Source organism: Nomascus leucogenys, chromosome 5 (genome assembly GCF_006542625.1).
Source record: "Nomascus leucogenys isolate Asia chromosome 5, Asia_NLE_v1, whole genome shotgun sequence".
In the NCBI taxonomy this organism is placed as follows: domain Eukaryota; kingdom Metazoa; phylum Chordata; class Mammalia; order Primates; family Hylobatidae; genus Nomascus; species Nomascus leucogenys.
In genome coordinates this window covers 86,893-113,644 of record NC_044385.1, presented here as the reverse complement: position 1 = coordinate 113,644, position 26,752 = coordinate 86,893, and the positions used below count along the sequence as shown (strand labels likewise).

The 26,752-nt window shown below is 45.0% G+C and overlaps 1 pseudogene; it reads right to left on the bottom strand.

The window, feature by feature from the left end:
• LOC100603780 overlaps positions 1-24,744 on the bottom strand; it is a 40,848-nt pseudogene extending 16,104 nt beyond the window's left edge.
• Between the last annotated feature and the right edge of the window lie 2,008 nt (positions 24,745-26,752).

The window sequence follows — 26,752 nt, the reverse complement described above, 5'->3', positions numbered from 1 at the left end:
GTGGCATGTGCCTGTAGCCCCAGCTACTGAGGAGGCTGAGGTGGGAGGATCACTGGAGCCCAGGAAGACGAGGCTGCAGTGAGCCATGTTCACACCACTGAATTCCAGCCTGTGTGACAGAGTGAGATCTTGTCTAAAAGAAAAAGAAAAGAACAAGAAACACCAGAAAAAAAATAGAATGTGAAGAGTACAAGGGTTTAGCAGTATGTTCAACAGGGATGAATAAGCCAAGTCCTTATAAAAGGAGAGCCTACTAGCCAGGCTCCACACTCCTGACAGAGATTCTCTCCCCAGCCAAACTCGCCAGGCTCTTCTGAGCCCTCTTCTCTACTACACCTCAACCTTGACCCATAAAGACTTGAACAAAACAGTCACATCATTTCTAAGAGCCCAAGTCTACATCCCTAGGATAACCCCAGGCTTCCTTAAAGCCTGTCTGAAAAAAACTAAGGCTGCCAGAATAATTTACTGTTTGTTCTAGCTGACACCTGAAAACAATTTACTGTTTGTTCTAGCTGACCCTGTCTCCCAGCTTCTGTGGGAAGCTAGGAGCCTAACTTCAGTAAGCACCAGTTAACAAACCCAGGTGGGTTTCACATGGACCAACTCCTTCTTACTTCTTTTCGTAATTTTTCACTTCTCTACTCTGTGGAACCCCTGCTCACTCCCCCTCCCTAGTCCTGTATTCTCCCTTTTAAATGGCCAGTCACCCTTGTACAAAGAGAGGTCATGTTCAGCTCACACTTTACTCGTTCCCTAATGCAATCATATGTTACTAGTTAAAATTTGTGCTGACCCTTGTACAGCCGTGTGAGCAGATGGTCCCAGATACTCAGGGGGCTAAGGTGGGAAGATCACTTGAGCCTAAGAGTTCGAGATGAGCCCAGGAAACATAGCAATACACGCTTCCCATCCCCATCTCTATACTAAGCAAACAAACAAATAAATATGTTCCTACAACTTAACTAGTGTCCAGCTCTGTTTCTCTTTGAAACCCCCACCCCTCCTGGGAATCGGACCTTCTAAGGCCCCGACTCATGATTACAAAATAGGAGAGTTGCAGGGCACTTAACACCGCTAGCAGATCAGGCCTCCACATCATGTTGACCGGGCTTTCAGCTACACCATGCTGACCTAGTGAGATGCTGAATGAGGGAGAAACAATGTGTTATAATAAACAGCAACAAAAAACACTATGAAAAACTAAAATCTTATTGAAGTGTAGGTGGAGATTATTTATGAAAAGGGAGCAAAGAGGTAGCTACAAACCACCTGGAACCACACACCTATGTCAGGGTCCAACATGAACTCAGTGCTCAGTCACCCAGACCCCAGGGCCACGGCTGGAGGGTGCTGTTTCTACTTTAAAAGATCCATAAGGTTTACAGAATTATGAAGAGTAAAGGGAGTAAGATTCCTGAGACCTGACAGAGGCAAACCCTAAGAAAAAGCGGGGCTAACAGGAAGACAAGAGACGTGTAAGGTAATGGCTGTGCTTTGGTCAAGGGTAGGCCGAGGTAAACATCCAGAATGATTCAGCGAGTTTACAGTGCAGGTGTATAACTCCACTGACATCACAGGTATGTACCCATCACACAGGAAGGCCATCATTTGGCTCTCAGCCACTGTTGTCTGTAACAGGTATAATTGCCCTGCTGACACTACACGCTCGCTCGCACTCGTGCCCCAAGAAAGAGAGAGTCAGAGCGGTTCATCTTTGCAGACGGACGGGCGGAGCCAAGGCACAGCTCAGTTCGCTCGAGCCAAGAGAAAGAGTTAAGCTGCTGACCCTGAAGGGAGGGCCGGCCACGCAGCTGTGTGTGGGATCTGCTGGATGAAGCAGCTGAGATAGGGCGAACAGTGTGGGACTGCGCGTGTGAGTAAGCCGCTGATGAGAGAGCTGCTGAATAAAATTACCTTTCACCAGCCTACGGCCCCCGAGTGTTCTTTCGGCTCTCTGTTCATCCACCTCTCCCTTCGGACCTCAGCATGAGTGGAACCTGACCCCAAGCGTAACATAGTCACGAACCTGACAGGGTGCATGCACGAACCTGACCCCACATGCACACACCACTGTGCCAGGGTCAGCACAAATTTTAATTGGTAACATAGGATTGCAATCGAGAAAGAGTAAAGTGTGAACTGAACATGACTTCTCTTTGTACAAAGGTGACTGGCCAGTCTCAGCCGGTCTGGTTACAAAGGTAAATTTTCACTGCAAGCATCTTATTTCTTAAAGGTAAGCAGAGTTAGGGAAGCGTAGAAATTCAGCTATGACACGTAGGCATTACACCAGGAAACATCAACGCAGGCTGGGCTTTGGAATCATGTAAAACTGTGTGTGTCTTCTCTGTGTGCACAGGGGCTTAAAGTATTTAAGTAGAAACTAATACATTTGGCTTTGGCTTCTAATTAAATATTTAGAGGTGTGTATACATTTGGGGAATTGTAATTTGTTAAATCCATATGCAGATATTTAGAGGATCATTGATGGTTTACTAAGATTGGTGAAATGGCATGAAATAGCACATGCGGGCCTCAGGAATTACAGAATCATCACCGGTGATAAACTCTAGGTGCTATAAGGTGTGATACACAGCTCTGCTTCCTCCTTCTCAGAGAGAGAGACAGGACAGCCGGAAGGGAGACTCCACAGTCCTGCGGGGAACAGATGGAGGGGGAGGCTTGTCCGTTCTCAGCACCCTGCGAGCACTGGCTCTTGTGGCTGAGTGGAGACAGACCCAGAACCAGAATCAGTCTCGCTAGGGCGGGGCAGGAGGTGTGGAACACCGGTTTTATCTCTCTCTGGGCAAAGCCAGTGGGGAGAGATTCACAGGTCCCAGGTGCTGCCCCTCCTTCTTGCCACTGACTCGAATCTCCACTTGGCAACTTCTCAAAGATGTGCTCTTCCCAGGGCAGGAAAAGCAAAAGCACCACATCAGCGTTCAAAGGTCAAGCAGTGGAGCGGAGAAGAGGTCAGGGGTCCTGGGCAGTGCTGAGTGAGGGGCAGCAATGACACCAGAGAGCCTGCCTAACTCTGCCCGGTGGCAGTGAGCTCAGTCTCTGACAACGCCCCTTTATAACGCCTGCAAGCAGAAGTGACTCCTGCCCACCCCCAGCCCTTTACTAAGGGCAGTTAGGACAGTCCTGCATCTCTCTCACAAAGCGGTGGTCTAAGGAAGACCTGGCTACTCTCCGCCACGCCAAACTCTGGGCCCCACAGCCTGGATGCCACTCGGTGGCTTGCTGTGGACCACTCTCCAGTCATTTACAGGCGCTCTGGAAAACTTGAAGAAAGGCATTCTCCCCGCGGGCTCAGGCTCTGCCTCACTATCCGGCCTTGGAACTACCACTGGTCCACTCTGGACCTCAGACTCTTCGTTTATACAATAAAGTGGTGGTCTCAATTATCCCCACAACCTTTACAGTTCTAGCTCCTCGGGGAGGAGGGGATGCACATGTTCTGAGATGTCACTCCTCATTCAGAACTCATGTAGGGAGCCCCCAGAGTAAGAACGCACAGCCCGCAACTTCGAAGGGCTGACAGTTTAACAAGGACTCAGAGATGTAATGTATGAAACTATCATGGTAGATGCAGATCCTCGTACATTTGTTCAAACCAGGGTGAACCCTAAGGTGAACTACAGACTTTGGGTGAAAATGATATATACATGGAAGTTCATCAGTTGTAGCGAATGCACTGCGATGCATGTATCAGCGTGTATGGGAAACCTCTATACCTTCCTCTCAAATTTTCCATGAGCCTAAAACTGCTCTAAAAGCAAATTAGTCTTTGTCCAGGTACAATGGCATGTGCCTGTAGTTCCAGCTACTCAGGAGGCTGAACTGGGAGGATCCCTTGAGCCCAGGAGTTTGAGGCCAGGCTGGGCAACAGAGTGAGGTCCAGTCTCAAAAAAAAAAAAGTCTTTAATTTTAAATAAATTATCATAATTTGGCCGGGTGTGGTGGCTGTTGCCTGTAATCCCAGCACTTTGGGAGGCGAAGGCAGGCAGATCACAAGTTCAGGAGATCGAGACCGTCCTGGCTAACACAGTGAAACCCCGTCTCTACTAACAATACAAAAAATTAGCCGGGCGTGGTGGCGGGCGCCTGTTGTCCCAGCTACTCAGGAGGCTGAGGCAGGAGAATGGCGTGAACCCGGGAGGCGGAGCTTGCAGTGAGCGGAGATCGCGCCACTGTACTCCAGCCTGGGTGATGGAGCGAGACTCCATCTCAAAAAAAAAAAGAAGAAGAGAAAAAAGAAAATTGCTAAAAGTAGATTTCCAATGTTCTCACCACAAAGAATAAGTGTATGAGGTAATGGATATATTAATTAGCTTGATTTAGTCTTTCCACATGTCTACACATATCAATCCATTGTACTCTGAGAGACCTTCTCATGTGATGCTTCAGCAGTCACTGTGGACTTCCAATTTCAGGGTTTCCTGGGGGGAGGGTCTGCCTTCTTCTACCTCCAGGTAAGGCTGATCCAGGCCAGCATATAGCAGTGCTCCATGAGGTGGACACACCAAGACACACAGGGATGGCCCAGGACCCTGGAAGCAGAGGGCGTCAGTTCTCAGTTCAGCCCCCTGACCACGGTCTGGGGCACACCCCTCACCGAGCCAGGCGACTGCATCTGCAGCTGCATTATGCACCTTCTGCTGGCAGCTTGTGCAGAGCAAACAAGAGCAAAAAAAAAAAAGTCAATCCTCTCTGTACATAGGTGATAGCTGCATTCTTGGAAAATTCAACCCAAAAGCTATGTTGCCAAATGCTTTGCATTCGTATGTAAGACTGATTTAGGTTCTAAGCCCCAATCATTATAACTTTTGTCCACCTAGACATTCTACAGTCTATGAGAGATTGAGACAATCTTTTGTTGTTCAGGACCATCCCCAAAGTTACAGGATGTCTCGCAGCCCTATTTCCTGGCCATGAAATGGCATGAATCACCACTGCCACTAATAATAATTGTAATCATGCTAAAACACCTCCATAAATCACCAAAACACTTCCCAGGGGATTGCACCTCCCTGTTGACAACAACTACCTGATTGTTAAAGGGTTTTGTTTATGAAAAGGTCAGTATTGACAGAAATAAAAAAGAACGCATCCATCAGCTCTGATTGGTGGATGAGACGGGAGTTAATAGCCACAGATTTCCAAAAGAACATGTCAATAATTGTACAATCATGTCTTGGTGTATCAGTCACATGGATTAGATTATGTTGCCGTAGAAACCTCCATACCCTACGTTTCAGTGGCCTAACAATGTCTCCCCCACGCTCCATGTGTGATTGGCATTGACAGAAGCACCCTGCTCATCCTTATGACTCAGGAACTCTGTCTGGTAGAGCTTTGCCTTTACCACACGAGTTCATTTTTTCACAACTGCAGTAGAAAGAGGATGAGGTGAACCTCCTAAAGCGGCTTCTAAAGCTTCCCTTGAAAAGCGACAAATGTCACTTCTTGCCAAAGCTAGTGTCAAAGTCATTTTGTGACACACAGAGGGCGGGGAAGTGCAATCCAACATACATTCAGGAGGGGAAAGAAAGAAATATTTAGTGACTAGCTCTACTGACTACTCTGATGGATTCAAACTCAGTGCCCACTTACTAACTGTGCAACACGTGCATATTGCTCGGGCTTTGCAAATCTGTTTCCTTATCAGTAATAGTAACAAAAATTATAGTAGCTGCTGCTTATCGGTCCCTTATGATGTGTACTAAACATTTGACATTTCACTGGATTGACAGAAAACTTACAGGGTAAATGAGGAAAATAATATATTTTAACAGCAATGTCATGAAAACTAAACAAGATAATGTATGCAAACAATAGTTGTTGCTTTAATAATTACAACTGAGTTCAGCTCTGTGAAAGGAACGGTAAGAGGTGGGGAAGAATAGGCCAGGAGGCTCAAGAGAAAATGTCAAAGACGTAGACATAACCTTCAAGAAGGATACGGGCATTTGGGAAGATAAGACATGAGTGCAGAGAACTCTAAGATATTCTTGTTGCTGTGGCAACTCTGAGGAAGAATACAAACAGGTTTTGAGGAAGCAGAAAAGGAAGAAAGGGGACACCAAGCTAGGGTGAAGAATAAGCTGAGGTATAAAGACAGATTGAGATTCCAGGGTCTAGGGGAAGGGACTCCTACGTCACGTGTGGCGAGGGCATGGAGAAGAGTTTCTGAGAGTTCTCAGTTATGCTATGCTATCTTGAGTTATCCTCCTAACGGATCTGGGTTTTCCCACATACTTGTAATCAGCTCCTGCTAGCATCAACACTAACACTTGTCTAATCCAATCCCCTCTTTTTCAGATAAGAAGTCTGAGGCTCAGCAAAGATACAAAATTTGGCTGAAGCTGAATGACAATTGATCTGGGTTTCCTAATTCTCTCTAATGCCTATTGCCCTCACCCCCACCAACTGCTATCCCTGGCCACTGTGCCATCTCCCCAGTTCTGAGATGAATATCCAGGAGTGTGCTCTGGTATCCACGCAGGATCTGGGAGAAGATATTAATATATCCAGAGAAACACTGACCCTCCTTGGGGAACATTATACCCTCCTGCCTCATTGATGTCAGACATGGTCAAATGACTTGCTCCCATCAGTGCAACGTGAGCAGCAGTGATGTGTGTCCCTTTGTAGCAGAAGCTTTCAGGAATAGCGTGTGTTGCCGTGCTCCCTTTTCACTCCACATGACAACTAGTGATTCTTCATGCAGAGTCTTCTCCACCAGCTGGGTCCCAGGTTGAGATGACACAGAGCAGAAATGCAGCTTACTCAGATAACATAAACAAGAAATAAATATTTAATGTTTTAGCTTCTGGCACCTTGGCGTCACTTGTGATAGCACCATTACCTAGCCTATCCTGACTCATATATGTGACACAGCTATTGTCTCTCACTTCCTATCGGCACTGCTGGCTAAAGACCGTGAAGGTTCTATGCCACAGCATGTACCTTACACAAAAGTAAAAGGTATGTTTCTACTCTCTAAATCCTCAAGATGTGGGACACAGACCAGGAGTGGAAACAGTTGAAACACAAATGTGGAATACAACTGAGCAGGTGCATTCGTCGACATGGGGCACATTCAAATGGCCTAATCCTCTGGGCTGCTCATGGATAATTCTCTTCAGAAGGGTCTCTTGAGAAAGGTTAGAATGGTGAAGGGTGGCACATCCAATTTTCTCCTTCTAAAGAAAATGGCAGGAAGGAAGAGAAGCCTGGGCAGGGGCAAAGCTGTTCCTTAATCACTATCATCCCAGGCAAGAAGTTTTATTGCTACCTACCCTTAATAACATATGGATAGACGCAGGTCAAGGAGATGAAGAGATGTGAGGGTGTCAGTCATCCAGCCCCCAGCCTGGGATCACCCAGCGCTTTCTCAGCCCCTAGCAGCCACCCACCCAGGATAACAGGGCCTCATGGAGTGTCCGAGGGTTCTTGCCCATGTTGGCCAGGGACAGATGGTGTTTGCATGTCTTTCAAGGACAGACCTGTATCATGCAAAGGTGAAGGAGGAAATAAAGACTCTGCAAACATACTCAATCCCCATTTATGACACCCATTTATATAGCTGGCAGCTGACCAATTCATCAAAATTCTGCCCTTCCTGGACACGTAAAATGGGTGCAAAATAACAGGTCAAAGCTCAGGCAGCCAGGAAGGAAACTGGATGGGAGAGAATCAGGCTGAGCATAGAGTGGTACCCATGGTAGAGCCCATCCTAGAGAAAGGCACCAGCTGCGCAGCTCCCCATCAGACTTCAGGTTCCTCATGGACCCATCAATATCTGCTATGCTCCTTGTAACAACTTGTGCATAAGGGAAGTATGAACGCTTACAGTTTTCTTATGCAGATTCTAAAGCCAAAGTGCCTGAGCTCTAAGCACCTAGAACAGTATGTGGCATGACTGGTTCTGAATAAGTGTCAGCTGCTGCCGCCGCAATGCTCCCACCCATCACTTCCATGGAGCTTGTAGCCAGAAGCACTGACACGTTAGGGATAGTCCAAACCTGAGACTTGAAAAATGAGTGAAACTCAGATGGGGCTAAGGGCCCCTGGTCTATGGAACTCCCTCTTCCAGGAGCCCAGAGGGAAAAGGAAGAGGCAGATGTTGCGTGTGGAGAAGCCACCAGACCAAGCATGAGGATCTCAAACCTGAGTCCCAGCTTTTTTTTGGTTTAGCTCAAGAGGTAGGAACTGAACAGCCCCAACTTGGAGGACCAGGGATGAGGTGTCATCCTGAGGCCTACATTTGCTTACCCAGAAATGAGAAAGTGTCAAAAATTACAACACATTAGGCTGAAGATCTCAATTGGCTATTAATTGCAATTATAATTTTATTTCATTTTATTGAGACAGGGTCTCACTCTGTTGCCCAGGCTGGAGCGCAGTGGTGCAATTATGGCTCACTGCAGCCTTGAACTCCTTGGGCTCAAGCATTTCTCCCACCTCAGTCTCCTGAGTAGTTGGGACTATAGGTGTGCACCACCACACCTGGCTAATTTTGTTGTTGTCGTTGTACAGACAGGTTCTTGCTATGTTGCTCAGCTGGTCTCAAACTCCTGGCCTCAAGCAATCCTCCCGCCTCACCCTCCCAAAGTCCTAGAATTATAGGCATGAGCTGCCCCCTTCACCCTATTTGCGATTCTAAAATAGGCAACACCTCATTCTATAAAATAGAATGAATGTTCCCATGACCTGAGCAGGGGAGATGGGCTTTGTTGATGAAAAGAGTTAAACTCTGTAAAATATTTGAAAAGATTTATTCTGAGTCAAATACAAGAAATATAACCCATGACACAGCCCCAGGGAGTCCTGAGAACATTTGCCCAAGGTGGTTGGGCTACAACTTGGTTTTCTATGTTTTAGGAAGACATAAGACACCAATCAATACATGTAAGATGTACATTGGTTTAGTCCAGAAAGGTGGAAAACTCGAAGTGGGGCAGGAGGTGGGGTTGGGGGAGAAGAGTGGGGGAAGGAGTAGTTTACAGGTCATATATGGATTCAAAGATTTTCTGATTGGCAATTGGTTGAAAGAGTTAAGTTGTTTAAAGACCTGGAATCAACAGGAAGGAGTGTCTGGGCTAAGACAAGGGGTTATGGTCCGGGCGTATGGCTCACACCTATAATCCCAGCACTTTGAAAGGCTGAGGTGGGCGGGTCACGAGGTCAGGAGTTCAAGACCAGCTTGGCCAACATGGTGAAACCCCACCTCTACTAAAGATACAAAAACTTAGCCGGGCATGGTGGTGCATGCCTGTAATCCCAGCTACTCGGGAGGCTGAGGCAGGAGAATCACTTGAACCTGGGAGGCGGAGGCTTCAGTGAGCCGAGATCACGCCATTGCACTCCAGCCTGGGCAACAGGGCAAGACACCATCTCAAAAAAAAAAAAAAAAAAAAAAAAGCCAAGGGGTTATGAAGACCAAGATTTTTATCATACAAATAAAATCTCCAGGTAGGAGATTCTCAACAGAATGTAGACTTTCCCTATAAAAAAAACAGCCATACAGGGCCTTTTAAAAATATGTCACAGATACATATTTTGGGGTAAAATAATGTGATTTCTTTCAGGGCCTGCTGTTTTGTTGGTATGTTATTGCTATAAAGAGCTACTATGTCAGTCTTCAGGTCTCTGTTTTAATGTGAATGCTGGTCAGTTGTGCCTGAATTCCAAAGAGAGTACGTTATAATGAGGCATGTCCAACCTCCGCTTCCCATGATGGCCCGAACTAGTTTTTCAGGTTAACTTCAGAATGCCCTTATCCAAGAGGAGGGGTCTGTTCGGTTGGTTGGGGGCTTAGAATTTTATTTTTGGCTTACAGCTTTATAAACGGAAAAGGGCTCCAGAAAGCAGAAGAGAGAACTAAAAGAGCACTGGTCGTTTCAAAGTTAGTTTCCTTGTAAAAGTTAAAGCAACGGGTACTTTCTCATCATGTCAGCTAAAATTGGCTTGTTTGAGGATCTATTACCTCTGTCTCTTGATTTCCTGGCAAGTCAGATAAACAGCTTAGTTTGAGCTTGGAATTGTGGACCTTCAGCATGAGTGACTCCACTTTGGTTGGGTCTGTTGGGCTCAGTGGCAGGGGTTCAGTCTAAACCAATGGCCTCCTATCAATTTTATTCGATGGGAGTTAAATAAAGGGAATGTGTGTTAAATAAAGAGAACGTGTGGAATGGCTCCGGTATCTCTGCCAACCCCAAGGCCTAGATGGCAGCAGGGCCTCACACTGGGCAAGGGGAAAGATCAATAAAGGGTATTCAGACTGGATGGGCCTCTTCTGGTTAAAGAATGACCCAGGGGCAAAGGTTTGTGTTGGGTCCTGAAACCTGAAAGAGAGGTTTAGACAGCCTTTTCTGAGCAATCTGCGCACCCTTTTATCTTAGAATAGTTCATTTATTGGTGCCATGTGTTTAGCAGAACACAAATGGCTCCAAGACATATCCTTGGTATAGCTGATTTACAGAGGAGTTATTGGGAATTAACTGTTTGGAGCCATAGCTGTCGATATCAGCCCTCACTATGAATTAACATCATCATCTGTGGATCTTTACACGTATATCCGTGTCCAGTTTATCCTCAGAGATTCTGATCTAAGCTGCCAGCAGAGGGGCCTTAGCAACTTTATTATTTCAGTTGGGCCTGGAATGGTGAATGCATCGGTAAAATGGCAGATGTATAAGAAGTGCTCAGAAACGTGCCGAGCATTCTGTGGTCCAGCAGGGATCCCTGCAGGTGACTCTGCTCTTTCAGGACAGCCATCATCCTTGCAACCTCCCGGGAAATGGCTCCTCAGGGGAGCCAAGATCCGTGTCCTGCACCCCACCCAACTCCACAAGATGGAAACTCTACTCTAGACTGTTACAGCCAAGAACACACAGCTTCCTCTCCCAGTGCTCCCAGTCAGGGGACAAACTTCTCTCAACCTACATTGACAGAGAGAGAGACTAACGAAAATGATGTTTATTTAGGAATAGAATTGCAATGGGAATATATGTGCCATAGAAAACTATGTGTGTATCCAGGGAGGTAATGGAAGACAGTGGTTTTTAAAGGAAAAATGAGGAGGATTACATAATTGTTTTGAGATAACTGTCCTTGGCTATAAGAATCAAATAATAAATGTGGTGCCAGTCTGAGGTTGGACAAGCAGTTGCTGGGCAGATGTCCTCGCAGAATTATATTTTTGTGTAAGGCTGTGATGGTCTTTGTGCAAGGCTGTGGTTTTGCAGAGCTTTTTGTGGTAGTTCTTGTCATCAGGCATTTGTGCATGAGAACCCTCTGTTCACGGCCTTTTCTGGCTGTTTTTGTCGGAGCTTTGTTAACAAGGGACTTGTTTTGATTCTGATAACTTTCACGCTTTCTGGAGCAGAAAGTTAGCATGTCTCATCCTACCCCCAGTTTCTTCCGACTGAGGATAATAAATTCCAGGTGAGTATGGCTGACAGGTGAAGACTCCCTTCTTCCTCGCCGCTCCTAGTCATGGGATAGAGGCTCGACCTTGAGAATACTACACATACTGCAAATACTGAGGCCCCAATCACCATTGCCCTAGTTCGCTGGCAGCAGTCCCATGCCAATAAAGGCCAACCTGAGAAATCCTAGGGCTGCTGCACACCATTCTGTAAGTGCTCAGCTCCTAAAGTAGAGGCGTCACTCAGGAGAAGCATGCCATTGTCTCCAGAGCCATGACTCACAGATTTTACCCAGGGGCAGAAGCAGGCTATAGAACAGAGAGCTCCAGCTTTCTACTCAAAGGAACAGACCTCACTTATAACTGAGTGTGAAGTTCAAGTCTAAGAGTCCTCTAAATATAGGGGGAATAAAACAGTGGCGGTTGCGGTGAAAGGCAATTGGGAAGCAATTAGTAGATTCATTGAAGATTGCTATGGACTGAATGCTTGTGTTCCCCCAAAATTCATATGTTGAAATTATAACCCCCAATGTGATGATATTAGGAGATGGGGCCTTCGGAAGGTCATTAGATCATGAGGGTGGAGCCCTCATGAATGGAATTAGTGACCTTATAAAAGGGACCCCAGAGAGCTCTCTCACCTTCTTTCCACCATGTGAAGATACAATGAGAAGTCAACAGTCTGCAACATGAAGAGGGCCTTCACCAGAACCATGCTGGCATCCTGATCTTGGACTTTCAGTGTCCAGAACCGTGAGAAATAAATTTCTTTTGTCTATAAGCCACCTAGTTTATAATATTTTGTAAGAGCACACCAAGCTAAGACAGAAATATAGGCTAAACTGTAGGCCGGCTAGTTTGCCAGAGAGAAACAAGACACAAGACAACTACAAAGAGCCCTCCTGGAGTCAGAACATATTTCAATGACTTTGGTAACTGTCCCTTCAAAGGAGCCTGAATTTGATTAGCTAAGCCTATAAGGCAATGTATGCCCAGAGCACTGTTGAAAACAGCTGAGTAATCAGCCTCCAATTAGAGAGCTTAACAGCTGAGTAAGGTCAGGAATAGTTAGTCAAAAAGAAATCTGCCAAAACCACTATCATCTCACAATGACTGTGGCCATACCAAAGGCTGTGTCCTGTGAGGAGCAACACTACAGGCTTCCCACTGCAGGGGGTGGGGAAGAATGAGGGTGGTGGTGGGAGAATAGGCTTCAGGAAAATAATCCCGCTAATCACTACACAAATGAGCAGGCAAATAACAATAACAAGCCCACCAGAGGTGGTGGGCGTACCCGGAGTTGCTTCAGTACGTGATCTAAAACGTCCAGTTTCCAACAAACGTTATGAGACATGCAAAGAAACAGAAAATATGGCCCATAAACTAAAGAAAAACCAGGAAACAGAAACTGCCTATATGAATGATATATTAATCAGGATTGTCCAGGAAAACAGAATCAACAGGATGTTTAGGGACAGAGAGAGAGAGAGACAGAGGTTCATTTTAAAGGATTTCTTCATGCAGTTGTGGAGGCTTGGCAAGTTCAAATGTGCAGGGTAGGCTGGCAGGGCTGAAAACCCAGGGAAGACTTGTAATTTGAGTCCAAAGGCAGTCTTCTGGCAAAATTCTTCCTTCTTCCAAGGAGGTTAGTCTTTTTCTATAAAGGCTTTCGACTGATTTGATGAGGCCCACCCATATCATAATGGGTAATCTGCTGTACTCAGTCTACAGATTTAAATATGAGTATCATTCAATATATAACTTCACAGAAATTTCTAGAATAATATTTGACAAAATATTTGGATACTGTGTGGCCTAAGTTGACACATAAGATTCACCTTCACAAGTGACCAGATGTCAGATTTAACAAAGTCTTCATGGCTCATACCTGTAATCCCAACACTTTGGGAGGCCAAGGAGGGTGGATCACCTGAGGTTGAGAGTTCAAGAACAGCCTGGCCAACATGGAGAAACCCTGTCTCTATTAAAAATACAAAATTTAGCCAGGCGTGGTGGCGCATGCTTGTAATCCCAGCCACTCAGGAGGCTGAGGCAGGAGAATCACTTGAACCCAGGAGGCAGAGGTTGCGGTAGGCCGAGATCACGCCATTGTACTCCAGCTTGGGAAAAGATTGCGAAACTCCATCTCAAAAAAAAAAAAAAAAGTCTTCAAAGTAGTTCAAAGAACTAAAGGAAACTTGATTAAACAATTAAAGGAAGGTATGATGATAATATCACATCAGATAGAGAATATCAATAGATAGAAATTATTTTTAAATGTAAATTCTGGAGTTGAAAAGTACAATAGCTGAAATAAAAAATTTAGCAGAGGAGTTCAACAGTAGACTTGAATTTGCAGAAGAAAGAACAAACTTGAAGATTGACTGATAGAGATTTTATAATCTTAATAACTGGCAGAATAAAGGATAAAAAAAATGAACAGAGCAACAGGGGGTAAGTACCAAAAGAAAAAAAGAGAGAGAGAGAAGGAAGAGAAAGAAGCTGCAAAAAATATTAAAAGAAATAACGACTAAAAACTTCCTAAATTTATTGAAAATTTATTTGTTGTACATTACATATACAGGAAACTCTCTCAACAAACTGTCTCTTACTTGGGTTTCCAAACTGCTGGTCTACCCTACACATTTTGGACTTTGGAATATTATTACAAATTTTTTAAAAAATCAATAGTTTGGAGCTTTTTGCAGAATGTTTATGATGGGTAGCCTGCAAAAACTTTACCCTAAGATTTCCTCTAACCTTAATTGGTAGATGTTAGAAAATGTTACTTAAATACTATTAGAAGTTTTCTGCATCAGCAAACCTGAGACTTCTAAGTTCTTTGTTCTGTGACAGCTGCTACGATGGTTGCTTCAGGGAAAATGAGTAAAGAAACTCTCATTGAGTAGTCCCCTTCTCCTACTGGGGTGGCACTGTGTGAGTTGGTGAGAGGGCCTTTCTCACTGCCTTTTCCCAGAATTTCTCTGTAAGCTAATGACCAGGTATCTAAGCAGGAGTTTCCCTTGTGAAGCAATGGGCGTAGAAGTTCACTACATGTGACTGGCTTTGAGGGCAGAGAGCTTGCTAGGGAAGGTGGAGGAGAAAACAGGATGTGACAAGGGGTCTTCTGTGGAGGCATATGTTAAGTTCTACATCCTATACCCCAGGAGTAGCCAATGTATCAGAAGCTGAACGTCAAAGTCTGGAGTTTCACTGATGAGTAACTCTGCTTTACTGATACCAGGGTGTCATTGCATCTAAACCTTTTCAGCTTACTGATCAAGGAGATATATGAGTGTGTATTAACACTTATGTATACACATATTTATAAATATTTTTATACGTAACTCTCTATCCATATTAAGATAAACATTAATTCATACCACTGTCTCCAATTTTAATCCATTAACATGTGAGTCCTTCTAGCCCCCTCCCCTTGCTTATCTGTAACCTCCCAGTCCAACAGAGAAACCGGGCTTTCACTATCTGCCATCCATTTACTTAATTGTTGAATTCTAGCATACACGTATAGCAGTATCAGAATTGTTACCTCCATGGGAAACAACTTTATTCACTGGAGTTCAGTGCTTATGAACAGTTTCTTTTGCCTTTTGTCTTATAGATTCTACTAATTTCCAAAGTTGCTTAGGGGTCAGGTGCAGTGACTCACACCTGTAATCCCAGCACTTTGAGAGGCCAAGGCAGGAGGATTGCTTGAGCCTAGGAATTTGAGACCAGCTTCAGCCACTTGGTGAAACCCCATCTCTACAGAAAAATACAAGAAAAATTAGCCAGACATGGTGGCACATGCTTGTAATCCCAGCCACTCAAAAGGCTGAAGTGGGAGAATTTGTTGAGCCTGGATGGGCGCGGTGGCTCACGCCTGTAATCTCAGCACTTTGGGAGGCCAAGGCAGGCGAATTATGAGGTCAAGAGATCGAGACCAACCTGGCCAACATGGTGAAACCCCATCTCTACTAAAAATAAAAAAATTAGCTGGGTGTGGTGGTGTGTGCCTGTAATCCCAGCTACTTGGGAGGCTGAGGCAGGAGAATTGCTTGAACCCGGGAGGTAGAGGTTGCAGTGAGCCAAGATCGCGCCACTGCACTCCAGCCTGGCGACAAAGCAAGACTTCATCTCAAAAAAGAAAAAAAAATTTGTTGAGCCCAGGAGGTTGAGGCTGCAGTAAGCTGAGATTGCACCACCGCACTCCAACCTGAGCAACAGAATGAGACCCTGTCTCAAAAAAACAAAACAAAAAATAGCTTAGGTAGGTCAGCATCTTACTCCTCCAGCCCCTTGAGTGAGGTTGCCTCATTAAACGTTTAGATCACTTTGTCACAGTGTTCATTTCTTCTTGTGATTCTCCCCACCTCATAAATGACTTTTTAAATTTTGCATACATTAAGGTAATTCTTTGTGCTCTAAAACTCTATAGAATTTGACAAATACTTAATGTTTTGTATTCACCATTATATTATCACACAGACGTTTCACTGCCCTATAAATTTTTCTGTGCCTCACCTATTTAACCTTCACTTCCTTCCCCAAAACCTCTGGCATCTACTAATGTGTTTAAGGTCTTTTAAGTTTTATCTTTCCCAGAATGTCATATAATTGGAAGCATATATTATACAGCTTTTTTCCTGGCTGGCTTCTTTCACTTCATAATATGCATTTAAGTTTCTTTTATTTTCATAATTTGATATCTCATTTCTTTTTATTGATAAGTGTCTTTGCCCCGTCATCAAAGTTCAGTTGACTATATTTATGTGGATCTACCTCTCTTCTCTATGTTCTGTTTCACTGATTTGTGTGACTATCTTCAATTAATAATATGCTGTCTTGATTACTATAGCTGTATAATAAGATTTGAAATTGGGCAGTGTCATTCCTCCAAATTTGTTCTTCTTCTTTAATATTGTGTTGGCTACTCTAGATCTTCTGCCTTTTCATATAAAGTTTAGAATTAGTTTGTTGCTATCTACAATAACCTTCTGGGATTTTGATTGGGACTCTATTGAAAAAAGCCAGGGAAAATCTGTATTCCATTTTAAAAATTATTTTTAATTATGGCAAAATACACATTATACCAAATTTACCATCTTAGCTATTTTTAAGTGTTCAGTAAGTGGTGTTAAATATATTCTCATTAGCATGCAACCAGACTAGAGAATGTTTTTATTTTGTGAAACTGAAATTTTATACCCACTAAACAAGACTTTCCCATTTCACCTTTTTTCCCTGGTAACCATCATTCTACTTTCTGCCTCTATGAATTTGTCTTCTAGGTATCTCCTGTAAGTTGAATCATACAATATTTGTCTTTTGTGACTGGCACATTTCACTTAGCATAATTTCCTCAAGTTAGTCATTGACTTCTTACGTTAGTCCTGTATCCCATGACCTTGCAATGCTAACTTACTTCCATAAATTGGTTTGTTTTGTTTGTCAATTCTTTGAGATTTTCTACATAGAAAATTGTATCTTCTGCAAATAGAGTTTAATTTTTTTCCTTTCTAACCTGTAACATTTTTCTCGTTCCTGTGTTATTGCACTAGCTAAGATTTCCAGTACAGTGTAGAATAGGAGTGGTAATAGAGAACAACCCTGCTTTGTTTCCAAGCTCAGAAGAGCATGCCATTTTCATCATTCTGTGTGATGTTAGCTGTATGTTTTCTGTAGCAATTCTATGTTAAAGAAGTTTTGCTAATTCATAATGTGCTGAGAATTTTTATCACAAATGGGTGTTTGATTTTGTCAAACTTTTTTTCTGAATCAATCATCATATGGTTTTTCTTCTTTAGTTTGCTGATGTGCTAAATTATATTGCTCAATTTAGAAAGTTGAATCAGTCGGCCGGGTGCAGTGGCTCACGCCTGTAATCCCAGCACTTTGGGAGGCCAAGGCGGGCGGATCACCTGAGGTCAGGAGTTCGAGACCAGCCTCAACATGGAGAAACCCCGTCTCTACTAAAAATACAAAATTAGCCGGGCGTGGTGGTGCATGCCTGTAATCCCAGCTACTTGGGAGGCTGAGGCAGGAGAATTGCTTGAACCTGGGAGGCGGAGGTTGTGGTGAGATGAGATGAGGTGAGGTGAGGCAGAGGCTGTGGTGAGACAAGAGCGAAACTCCATTTCAAGAAAAAAAAAAAAGAAAGAAAGTTAAATCAGTCTTACATACCTGAAATAAATTCTACTTGGTCATGGTGTAAAATTTTTTTACACACTGTTTGCTTTGATTTGCTAATATTTTGTTGATAATTTTTACATTTATGCTGATGAAAAATACTGGTCCATTGTTTTCCTTTCTTTGGCGTCTTTATCTGATTTTGACTAGGATAAGGCTGGCCTCACAGAGTATGCTAGGAAGTGTTCCACTGCTTCTATGTTATGGAAGAAATTGTGGAAAACTAGTATCAGTTACTCCTTCAATGTTTGGTATAATTTACCAGTGAAACCACCTGGACCTGATGTTTTCTTTTTTGGATGGTTGATAATTAATGATTTATTTAATCTATAGAACTGTTCAGCTGATCTATTTCTTCTTTGTGAATTTTGGCAATTTATATTTTTCAAGGAATCAGTCCTTTCATCAAAATCATCCAATTTGTGAGTATAGATTTATTCATATTATCTTTTTATTATCATTCTAATGTACAAGGGATAATTAACACTCTTTCATTTATAAAACTGATCATTTGTCTCCTCTCCGTTTTTCTTGGTTAGCCTAAATTATTCATTTTACCAGTCTTTTCAAAGAACCAGCTTTTGATTTTATTAATTTTTCTCTATTGTTTCTTGTCTTCAAATTCATTCATTTCTGCCCTAATTTTTATTATCCCTTTTCTTCTGCTTCCTTTAGGCTTAATTTGTTTGTCTTTCTCTAGTTTCCTAAGGTGGAACACTGGGTTATTGATTTTCACTCATTTTCTTTTCTAATATAGGCATGTTACTAAAAATTTCCCTCTATGCACTCTTGCTGCATCCCACACATTTTTTTTTTTTTTTTTTTTTTTTTGAGACGGAGTCTCGCTCTGTCGCCCAGGCTGGAGTGCAGTGGCGCAATCTCAGCTCACTGCAAGCTCTGCCTCCCGGGTTCGCGCCATTCTCCTGCCTCAGCCTCACCGAGTAGCTGGGACTACAGGCGCCCGCCACCACGCCCGGCTAATTTTTTTTGTATTTTTAGTAGAGACGGGGTTTCACCGTGGTGTCGATCTCCTGACCTCGTGATCTGCCCGCCTCGGCCTCCCAAAGTGCTGGGATTACAAGCGTGAGCCACCGCGCCCGGCCGCATCCCACACATTTTGACAAGTGGCATTTTCATTTTCATTTGTCCTAAATATTTAAAAATTTTTCTTTAGACTTCTTGATTCCTTGTGTATTTAGAACAGTTTTTGTTTCATTTCCAAATATGTTGTAATTTTCCAGCTTTCTGTTATTGGTTTCTGGTTCAATCCCATACTTTGTATGATTTCTATTAATTTTGTCAAGATACTATTTTTATTATGGTAAAAAAAGTGGATAACATAAAATTTACCATCTTAAGCATTTTTAAGCTTACCATTCTGGGGTTTTTTTGTTTTTTGGTTTTTTTTTTTTTTTTTTTTGAGACAGGGTCTTGCTCTGTCACCCAAGCTGTAGTGAAGTGGCACGATCTCGGCTCACTGTAACCTTCACCTCCCGGGTTCGAGCGATTCTCCTGCCTCAGCCTCCCAAGTAGCTGGGATTACAGGCATGCGCCACCACGCCCGGCTAATTTTTATATCTTTAGTAGAGACAGGGTTTCATCATGTTGGTCAGGCTGGTCTCAAACTCTTGACCTCGTGATCTGCCTGCCTCGACCTCCCAAAGTGCTGGGATTACAGGTGTGAGCCACCGCACCCAGCCACCATTCAGTTTTGCTAAAAATATTTACATTGCTATGCAACCAATCTCCAAAAGTTTTATCTTGTAGAACTGGAAATTTTTACCCATTAAACAACAACACCCCATTTTCCTCTCCCCAAATTCCCTAGTTACCATGTTCTACTTTCTGCTTTTGTAAGTTTGACTATTCTAGACACCTTATGTAAGTGAATCATACAGTATTTGTTCATTTGTGACTGGCTTGTTTCACTTATAGCAAAATGTCCTCAAGGATAGTCTATGTTGCAGCATATGTCAGAATTTCCTTCCTTTTTAACATTAAATACTATTCAATTGTACGTATATACCATATTTTGTTTGTCCATTTATCTGTCAATTGACATTTGGGTTGCTTTTACCTCTTAACTATTGTGAATAATACTGCTTCAATACAGGTGTGCAAATATTTCAAGAGCCTGTTTTCAATTTTTTTGCACATTGTACCAGTCTGTTCTCACATTGCTATAAAGAAATACCTGAGACTGGGTCATTTATAAAGAAAAGAGTTTTAATTGGCTCACAGTTCTGCAGGCTGTACAGGAAGCATAGTTGTTTCTGCTTCTGGGGAGCCTCGGGAAGCTTCCAATCACGGCAGAAGGCAATGGGGGAGCAAGGCCAGGTGACTTGCTTTGGCCAGTGAAAGGTGAGTGAAGGGACAAGTCTTAGGGGCCCTGTGCACTGTTTGCCCCATCCCTTCCACCTGCCTGAAAGATGAGGTTCTCAAACTCCAGGGTACACTAGAATCACTCTAAGGTTTGTTAAAAGATGCTGGGGTCCACTCCCAGCATTTCTCATGCAGTATTGCTGAGGGCAGAGGAGTGGAGGTAGGGGCTGAGAATTTGCATGTTTAACAAGTTCCAGGTGATGTTTATATTGTTGATCTAGAGAACACATTTTAGGAACTAGAGTCATAGAAGGGTCCTCTCTGGGCCAGGGTCTCTGAGTGATACCTTCCTATTGAACCATGTTTAAGATGAAGGTTGGGTGGGAAATAAACATCTTTCTGTTCCCGTTTCACTGTGGGATTTTGATGTTTATAGGTGAAAGAACATATCCCACACAGAAGCATAAATCTCTCACAACCAGCAGGTCCTCAAGAAAGAAACACCATTTTGATTAGAGTGGCTTTAGTTTTCCCTGGGCTCCAGGTACACAAATCCCCACGGAATTAATGGTGCAGAGCTGTAGAGAGGCTCTCAGCCATGTCCTAAGGCACATTCCCACCTGGTACCTCGGATACCTACTTCCAGGGAGAAATCCAAGATTTCCTGGGAAGACAGCTCCTTTCCCTGTGCCTTCCATGGGTCCTGCCTATAGCTCGAGTTCACTCACAGAATCTGGTTTCCTATTGTTGGATATCAAACACTGTTGGAGCCAACAGAGGGTGGGACGTGTCTGAAACAAGACTCACCAGTGATCTTCCTGATCGGAGCCATAAACCTCTGGCCGGCAGTCAGCTGAAGGGTTCAGGCAGCGCTGGAACAGCCACTTCATCTAGGAACTTGGAGATAGGTCAAGATAAGGAGGGCTGTAAATCTAACTCGGGCTCAGTTAGAGTCCTGGCACGTACGGGTATCATTTGTGCTACCAGCCTTGTCACCTACAAGGCTTGCCTCTGATGTCCCAGTCACCTCTGAGGCTTTCCTCTTCTTGTCTCTGATGTCCCTCTCTCCGGTGTGTATTTTCACATCTCTCCTCTTCCCTGCTGCTTCACTTTTGTCACTTTCTCCAAGTCTTTTGGGTTTGTCTAGCTGCAGATGTTTTCTCTCATCCTCATCATTTATGCTTCCAGATCAGTTTTCCTGTCATTCTTATTCAGCCTTTATCTCTGTCACATTCTCTCTGAATGTGTCACTAAATATATATATATATTTTTTTTTTTGAGATGGAGTCTCACTCTGTCTCCCAGGCTGGAGTGCAGTGGCGCAATCTCAGCTCACTGCAACCTCTGCCTCCTGGGTTCATGCCATTCTCCTCCCTCAGCCTCCTGAGTAGCTGGGACTACAGATGCCCGCCACACCCGGCTAATTTCTTGTATTTTAGTGGAGAAGGAGTTTCGCCATGTTGCCCAGGCTGGTTGCCAACTCCTGAGCTCAGGCAATCCGCCTGCCTTGGCCTCCCAAAGTGCTGGGATTACAGGCGTGAGCCACCATGCCTGGCCCTAAATATATTTTTAACCAACTCAGAAAAAATTAAAAAGTATATCCCAGGTGGCAGGTGAACTAAATACCTGGTTCACTTTATTTAACCTTGGGTTTGTTGTTGTTAGTGTCACGAAGACATAGCTCCCTCCTCCTAAGGGAGACCATCCCAAGGCCTCATGCCCTTTTCTGTTAACAGTCCCTTCCAATGGGGCAGCCATGGTCACTATTGCCAAATGCAACTGTTTGAGGGAAGGGAGAGGTTGTCATCTGAGGCTTCTGAAATTGTAAAGTGAAAGAGGAGATCGTACAGCAGGAACTGTTACATTCCAACCCTGGGCTGCAGAGGCAGGTGGGCTGCAGATGCTGGTGGGCTGCAGAGGCAGGTGGGCTGCAGAGGCTGGTGGGCTGCCGAGGCAGGTGGGCCGCAGAGGCAGGTGGGCCGCCGAGGCTGGTGGGCTGCAGAGGCTGGTGGGCCGCAGAGGCAGGTGGGCCGCCGAGGCTGGTGGGCCGCAGAGGCTGGTGGGCTGCAGAGGCAGGTGGGCTGCAGAGGCTGGTGGGCTGCAGATGCTGGTGGGCCGCAGAGGCAGGTGGGCCGCCGAGGCAGGTGGGCTGCAGAGGCTGGTGGGCTGCAGAGGCTGGTGGGCTGCAGAGGCAGGTGGGCTGCAGAGGCTGGTGGGCTCCTGGCCACTCTTTCGAAGTGGAGTGGGAGGCTGAAACCATAGCAACACTGAGGTTAGCACACAAGGGAGGTGACATTAAGCAACATCCTCTCCTTCTTCCCTAAACCACAGCAGCCCCTGAGAAACTGTACAGTTCCATGAGCCTCCTCCAGCCTTCATTGCTGCCCCAGGCCCCCAGGCCCTTAAGAATTCCTGCTGGAAAAAAGCAGGCCCTGGCACAACTGAGATTTCCTTGTGTCGGTGTGAAGAGGATCCAGCTCTTCTGCATATTATTGCAGAAATCATAGAGAGGAAACAGGATGGGGTGGCCTGGAAGGAGCACGTAAGATGAAGCAGCAGCTGAGGAAGAAGGCAGCTCTGCTCCTCCACTCTATCCTAGACCAAGAAGGTTCCTCTTTTCTAAATGGGGAAGAAACTCATTTTGATACTCCCTTCCTCCTATGTTTGAATAAATCAACAAGTTTTTCTGCACTGTGCAGTGAGAGCCACCTGCCTGCCTGGAGAAAAAGAAACTACTGCCCGGCACTCAGCACTTTGACCTCAGGGGATGACCATCATCTCACACCCACGCAGAAATATCCAGCAGCCCTCTGCTGCCTCCGGGCTGGGTCCTAACCAGCTCTGGACTTGCTCAGGTTTCTCACGCTCCAACCCTAACCCTTTCTGCAAACACATGCACCATTTCACATCATCCATCAAAATTCTTCGCACGGCCCAGCCTCCACTGCCAGCTGTATAATTTTAGTGCTTTAGATAACCTTAGAGTTTATCTACTGAGTCTGTCCACACTTCCACCAGATTGGAACACTGAGGCCCAGAGGAGCTGAGTGAACTGTCCCTGTGCACATAACCCCTCGTGGCAGGGGTAGGCCAAGAAGAACCCTCTCTGAATAGTGTGGTTAGTGTTTTTAACACCTAAACTCTCAAATGAACTGTTTACTGAGTACCTAGAATGAGGGTGACCATATGTCCTAAATCACCCAAGCCAGTCCCAGGCTACACCTGTCCCCTTTCACACTCAGCTGTCCCAATTTAGACTATACATCACGTATGGTCCCTGTACATATGTCTATTGTGTTATGTGTTGAGTGAGATGGAGTCAGGGATGATACTGACCCTTCTTCTGAGGACTTAGGACCAACAAGAGACATGTCTACAACATGCGGCCCATTCTTCAGTAAGTCAAAAGAGCCATGGGGAGCTTGAGAGTGAGAAGATTATTTCAGACTGGCTAGAGAGGTGCCTGTGGTTGAATCCCAGCTCGTGTGGACTTTTGACCACATGATCTGGTCCTCAAACCACAGGCAGCAGTTTGACAGGTTGGGAAGGGAGGAAGCTTGTGCCAAGGGTAGCAGAAGCAGAAGTAAGTCAGTAGACAGCTGTTTGGTGAAAATTTCCACATTCCAGGTCCCAAGAACACCAAGATGGGTGAGACACAGGCCCTGGGAGCTCCAGACAGATTTGGAAAGAGTGAGGATTGGGAGCCGGGGCTACCTCTCCAGTCTGAGACCAAGGGGCTGGTTCAGAGCTTTGGAGAGCAATGCCCGGTTGTAACCTCCCAGATTTTTCCTTGACTGCAGCCCTCATTAGTTATTTATTTACTTATTTTTACAAATAGGTTGTCCCTCTGTCACCCATTCTGAAATAGTGGTGTGATCATAGCTCACTGCAGCCTCAAACTCCTGGGCTCAGGAGATCCTCCCACCAGCCTCAGGAGTAGCTAGGACTACAGGTGCATGCCACCACGCCTGGCTAATTTTTTTACTTTTTGTAGAGTCGGGTTCTCACTATGATGCTGAGGCTGGCCTCAAACTTGGTCCTCAAGTGATCCTCCCACCTTGGCCTTCCAAAGCATTGGGATTACAGCTGTGAGCCATTGCTCCTGGCCTGGTTATCTATTTTTTTACTGTCCTGCACCACCTGTGCACATCTGCACTCCTTACCTGGAAGACCCACCAGTGGCATTATAGTTTATAGTGTTCCTAACAAGGCCTACCAGTGTTTGTACACTGAAAGATCCTGGTGAACGTTTCTTAGTAAACTACACATATCCATTTGCCAGCCAGCGTATGGTCTCCTGGTTCCCTTATCCCAGGGCATGAGCAATGTGGTGCAGCCTGGGGCTCAGGAATGGTGAGCAGGCATGGGTGGAGAAATTTATAAAGAGGCTATGGAAAGGGAGAGGGAAAAGCCACTAGGGAGGCCAAGGAAGGAGGTGAGCTCTGAGGAGAACAGGGCACATCTACAGATATCCAACATCTTACTTCGTAAGACCAGCTGGCTGCAGACTTGAGCCAGCTCTCACACACAGTAGGCGATTCCGAGGACACACGGGAATGCAAGAGGCCCATGAGAAGTACAGATGGGGTTCCATTCTGACGTATACACACCCCCACCCTTCTATGTGCAGTTTTTCAGGCCCTTCTGCAAAGTGTCCATGAGGCTGACCACGCAGGCTTGGAGGGTCAACACGCAGCGCGCACAGGGAAAATCAGAGCACAGGCTCTGCGCACTTTCTGGTAGCTGCTGCCCCCTGCTGACATAGCAAGACCTTGACAGCCCAAGAAGGCCATCCCCGCTCTTCCTGCCAGGCAGAGTAAGAGCATCTACAGATGGGTTCATTCCACACCCCATAAATACGTACAATTACAATATGTCAATTTAAAAAGACGTCTAAAGGCTGGAAGCATAACCAGGCATGGTGGCTCATGCCTGTAATCCCAGTAATTTGGGAGGCCGAGGTAGGGGGATCGTTTGAGCCCAGGAGTTTAAGACCACCCTGGGCAACGCAGGGAAACCCCGCCTCCAAAAGAATCCCAAAATTAGCTGGGCATGGTGGGACACACCTGTAGTCCCAGCTATTGGTAGGCTGAGGTGGGAGGATCTCTTGAGCCGGGAAGGTCGAGGTTGCAGTGAGCCGAGATCACGTCACTGCACGCCAGCCTGGGCTAGAACGAGTGCTACAAAAAAAAAAAAAAAAAAAGGCAAAGAGCAATGGTTCAAGCCTGTAATCCCGTCACTTTAGGAGGTCAAGACAGGAGGACTGCTTAAGTCCAAGAGTTCAAAACCATTTTGGGCAACACTGCAATACAGAAAAAAAAAAAAAATTAAGTTAAAAATTAGCAGGGTATGGTGGTGTGCATCTGTGGTCATAGCTACTAGGGAAGCTGAAGCAGAAAGATTGCTTGAGCCCAGAAGTCCCACGCCACAGTGAGTTATGATTGCACCACTGCACTCCAGTCTGAGCAACAGTGCAAAACCCTGTCTCATAATAAAATAAAAATTAAAAATTAAATTTTTAAAAAGGCAGTGGCGTTGTCATGCTTGTCAAAAATCACATCCAGACGAGGAGGGAAACACAACCCTTTTATAGAGTCCACTTGCCTAGCGCAAGATGGGATGAAGCCCTGAGGCTGCGAACAGGTGCTAACAAGAATCGCTGCACCTCAGATCCACTGATGTAGCAGCATGCCACAAATGCCTCCGTGCTCCCATTTTATAGGCAATAAAATTGAAGCGTCATGAAATTTGAGAATTCCCATGGAGATGTGATCCTGGGATTGTGCATCACCAGGTCCTGACCTCCGAATTGCTGTACTGATAAACTCACCTCATACAGCTGTGGGCTAAGAGAAGGGGCAAGAAGCAAAACCAGATTTCCTGAGCATCTGTTGGTGCAGAGCCTGTGTCAGGTGTTGGGTAGACTGAGGCCGCAGCCTCACACTTGAGGAAGATGAAGATCAGAACAATTCATTACCAACAGGCCAATGTAACATGTAACACGACATGGTACAGGAATGGGGGTTGGGGCCCTATGTCCCCCACACCTTGACCATCTCTTCCTCACCTTAAACAAAATTTCTCGACCCTCTTTGCTGGGAGAAGGAGCTGAGAAACAGTATTCCCACTTCTCATCTCTTCCCGTGAGCTCAGTGGTTCAAGTGTCTGGACTTAGAGTCCAAGTGCCTAGTGGGAGCCGCCTCCGTTACCTTCAGCAAGGCTGAGTACCCCCACAGTGCCTTATTTTCTTATTGTGGAAAGGAAATCACAGTGTTTATCTGTCCTATGACATTGTTGTGGAGGTTAATTCGGGGTGTTCCTGGTACGTGAAACGCACTGGATGAGTACAAGTTACTATGACTAGGGTGGGAGGGAGGGAGCTCTGTGGCTTCTGTTTTCTTCTCCTTAGAAGTACCATTGGCTCTAACCTTCCTGGTCTCTCTTCCCGCCTGCCTTATCTTGTAGGTGATTTTGCAAGAAGAAACAGCATGTGCATGGCATAGCCCTTCTTTTCTGGGGCTCTTCTGTACCAGAAGCCTCACAGGTCCTGCCTGCCAGTAACTGGGTAGGGAAGCCCAGCACTGTGTCATCTCAGAAAGCCCCTCATTAGGACTATAATACTGTACTACAGACTGAAAATTTGCTGAGAGTAGATTTTAGGTGGTTTTACAACAAAAAAGGGGGGGAGGTAACTGTGCAAAATGATAGGCCAATTTGATACCTATTATGTGCATCAAAATACCATGTTGTACACCTCCTATATATACAATTTAAAAAATTTAAAGCCCACTCACCCAAAAA